Source organism: Galeopterus variegatus, unplaced genomic scaffold (assembly GCF_000696425.1).
Source record: "Galeopterus variegatus unplaced genomic scaffold, G_variegatus-3.0.2 Scaffold6166, whole genome shotgun sequence".
NCBI classification, from domain to species: domain Eukaryota; kingdom Metazoa; phylum Chordata; class Mammalia; order Dermoptera; family Cynocephalidae; genus Galeopterus; species Galeopterus variegatus.
This window is the reverse complement of record NW_007732277.1, coordinates 51,493-55,762: the sequence shown is the minus strand read 5'-3', so window position 1 is coordinate 55,762 and position 4,270 is coordinate 51,493.

Genomic DNA, 4,270 nt, shown 5'->3' with positions numbered 1-4,270 from the left:
CCGGTACGGGGGCAACACTGAAGGTTGCGATCCGTTGCCGGACACGGAAAAAGACAAAAAGACAAAAAAAAAAAAAGGAAATAACCAGATTTTTCGGATGTACGGTACAGCAGAAAAGAAAATAACCAGATTTTTAAAATATACATTTGCAAGGGTGAAAATTTCATATCATCTGGCATCTCATTCAATTTCCTTCAACATATTTATCCTATTATATAGGCCCTTGTATTGCCACCATACTAATCTCAGTTGACTAAATCCATTCTTCTGGTTCACAATTAAAGATCCTAGACAATAATTATCATTGAGATTATCCTCTGAATTTCCACCTAAATATGAACCAGTCTGAGTATATTTGGATTCATTTCTTTTGGTATAGGATCTTTTTTTTTTTTTTCCTTTTTGGTGACTGGCCTGTATTGGGATCTGAACCCTTGATCTTGGTATTACAAGGCTGCTCTCTAACCAACTGAGCAAACCAACCAGGCCTTCTTTTGGTATAACCTCTTCTAATTAGTTCCCTTTTATTTATTATTTTTATTTATTTACATATATTTATTGATATATTATAATTTATTTTAATTCCTTTTTATTTATTATTTAAAAAAATATATTGATCATTCACCCCTCCAAAAAAAAAAAAATCAGATAAAGAAGGGTCTTTAAATGGTTGCTTTTGATTTGGTAACTAAAATAAATGTTTTCTTTTTCATAAGAAAATATCATTAAATTTATAATTCCTACTGATCTGAGAAATGTTGGTTGTTTCCAAAAAGCCCTTTCTACATTAGTCAAATATATCACTGTATTTATAGGTGTTTTAGTTGTGTACAAGATTTTCATTATAGCATAGGAAAGAATACTTACTTGCTTAACACACATGTATACTGAACAGGAGATATTGACTTTCCTAATTAATGGTAACAATGGTTAAATGAAGGTTTGATAAGAGCAATGGAAGAATAATGAATTATCCCATTCATTAAAATTTTTAAAGTACTTAAACATTTGAATGGATAGAATTATACAAAAGAACAATATATCTTATTTCCTTTTCAAAAAGAAAAAGAAAATTATATGAAGACAAATTTGTAAATGTTATTATAACAGAGACCTTGGTTGGTCTTTCTCAAAAAAATTTCTTGCTATCAACCCTTAAGGATTTTCAGGATTGTATATAACTAATATCACATCACCTATTTCTTTCTTTTTTTTTTTTTTTTTGTCTTTTTCCGTGTCCGGCAACGGATCGCAACCCTCAGCGTCGCCCCCGGACCAGACCGGGACCGGCAACGGGATCGCAACCCTTGGTGTTGCCCCCGTGCCTCGCTCAGCCAGTGAGCGGGAACCGGTCTGTATGTGGGATCCGAACCCTCAGCGGGAGCGCCTCCGCACTTCCCAAGCGGCGCACTAGCGCAGTGCGCCACCGGGCCGGCCCCACATCACCTATTTCTAGTCAAAAATATTTTTTAAATCCTTCATCTGTCTTTCAGAATTCATGGGTTTCACCACAGAAGTGATCCGGAATTGAAGTGTTACATTTTTTCATCTAAAATGCCCATCTTTCCTGGCCTACTGAACAGCTACTATCCTAAAAGCCCAGGCCGAATGTCACTCCCTGTGAAGCCCTCATTAATTTTTCTCCAAGCGGAACTTATCCTTTCCTTAAATGTGCACTATAAGTCTCTATACATGCCTCTTTCAGACCTTGTATCTCACTCTATTGTAATTATATTTTGCAACTCTTTGCCTGTCATTAAGAAACCTATTATTTTTCTACCACATAAAAAAAATCCAAAGGAAGGCAGTGTAGTATTGTTATGGTGGTTCTTTTCATTTTTCTGTTATGTCTTCCAAGTTTAAACTCTGCTTTCCTAGCTCAAGTTTTCCTTGATGTAACAATATTGTTGCTGTAGCTTCAGCCATCACAGCTATGTCCTAGGCAGGGATGAGTAAGAAGGCAATGCAAAATGGCCTCCCAGCTTAGCAGCCTCATACATACCACCACTCCTCCCTCCCTAACTGTGCATTCATATGTATACACACATACATATACACAGACGAAATTATAAAGCTTTCTAGGAAGCCCCACCCGACAACTTCTACCCATGTACCATTTGCCTATATTCAGTCATATGGGCGCCCCTATATGAGAGGAAGGCTAGACATTGAGGTGTTTATTTATTTATTTATTTATTCATTCATTTATTTATTTATTTATTTTTAAATTTTCATCTGGGTACATAGCCACCCCCAACAAAATCAAGCTTTTGTTATGTAGAAAGAACAGGGTCACATTTTTTTTTTTTTTAAGCATATCTGTTTTCTTACCTCCACTGTAATATCCTGGAATGTTTAGAGTATGTCACATTCATTTTGTATTTTCAGGGCCTACCACAATATAAAACATACAGTGGTTTACTGTTCATTTCCTTCACCTACATTATGAAGTGTTATTCGGTGTAATCTAGATAGAAAAGATTCCATGTTTTACCAGTACAGTTTTTGGTGCCTTATGTTGATTTTTTTATGTCACTGATTATTTTAAGAAAAGTTTTCTCACTTATAAAAGAGCCATGGTTCTTGATAATAATGTTACCTTCTATGTTATTTTAAAATATTTTACGTTAATTTCAAGTGAGTACCCAACTATTGTTTCTCATCACCAACTATCCTATTTTAAATGTTCAGATCTCCTGACAACTTTTTCCTTTCCTAAGACTAAATGTAAAATGAAATAAAATAACTTTCAGGATATCTTTTGCAACTAAAGCTATCTTTAAGATTTTTCCAGAGGGCCCTTGGACAATCAAAGACTTATTATTCTTTTACCTTATGAAAAAAGAGGGACTAAAACTATTATGTTTATTTGATGTTACTATTGATAATTGAATGGGAAGAGTTGTCAATTCAGAAGAGATGGTCAGCTTTCCCCAGATTAAATTTGTATGGGCAAAATGTTATTAATATAAAACTTTCAGAAATTGTGTGCTTTGTGAGAGGTGCCTAAAGATTTCTCAATGTCCTCATTCTCCATGATGTTTCTGTTTATCTGAGTTCTGGTGGTGTTTTGCCTGAGGATAATAGCTAACAGCAGTAGAGTGTTATCAGTCATAATTTTAGTTACTATTTTAAATTTTTACTTGGCCACAACCTTACAGCTTATTAATTTCGAATCTACCATCTTCTACGCCAGGGAGTTTCAACTAGGGAGGCACATCAGAGTTACTTATAGATTTTATTAAAATACATTTTTTTTTTTTTGGACCTTCTCCAGACTTACTGAATCTCTTGATATTCTTGATATTCTCTCAGTATATATTCTTCCGGTATGTTTGGTATATTTATGGTATGGTATGTACATTATGTCACTGTATTATTATATATTATATCTTAAGTTTTTTCTTTTATAATAATTGTGTTCATTTACTTTTGTAAATCAGATGTATCATTTATTCTCTTCATTTGCTCACTTATCATCCTTATAGATATTTTGTTGAAAACATTGTGAATTGGCTTTATTATTGGGATTGTCTCCAACATCACACATTTTGGCTCATTTCTTTGTCCTCTAGGAAACAGATTCAGCATGTAATTTAATTCAGGACAGGAAACGGGGGAGGAGCTCTGATTCAAGAACTGAAACTTTAACTGCTGTAGAGGTATTCTGGATTCCTTTTTTCTCTCCTTGGGCCTCTTAATGTCATGCTTTACAAGAGGCCTGGAAAGTAGAGCAAATTCTACATGCTATGGTTCAGAGAATAGCAAGTGATTTAGACAATGCCTGTGTAGTAGACTGAATAGTAGCTCTTCCAAAAGATATTTCCACTCCTAATCCCTGGAACCTGTGAATATCACTGTGTATGGCAAAAGACTTGATTAAGCTAAGAATTTTGAGAGGACTTGATCCTGGATTACGTCTTTGGGTGAGCCCTAAATGCAATGACAAGAGTCCTTAAGAGTGAGGCAGAGGGAGATTTGACAGACTCGCAGGGAAGAAGGTGATGTGCAGATGGAGGCAGAAAGTAAGGTGATAAAGTCACAAGCCCAGGAATGTCAGGGCAGCCACCAAAAGCTGAAAGAGCCAAGAAATTATTTCTCTCCCAGAGACCCTGGAGCAAGTGTGGCTTTGCCATATTTCAGACCTCCAGAACAGTGTGAAAATAAATTTCTGTTGTTTTAAGTAACCAAATTTGTAGTAATTAGTTACAGTAACTTCAGAAAACTAATACAGCTATTAAGATTATAGAATTCTTGCCCCAGAAGTTCA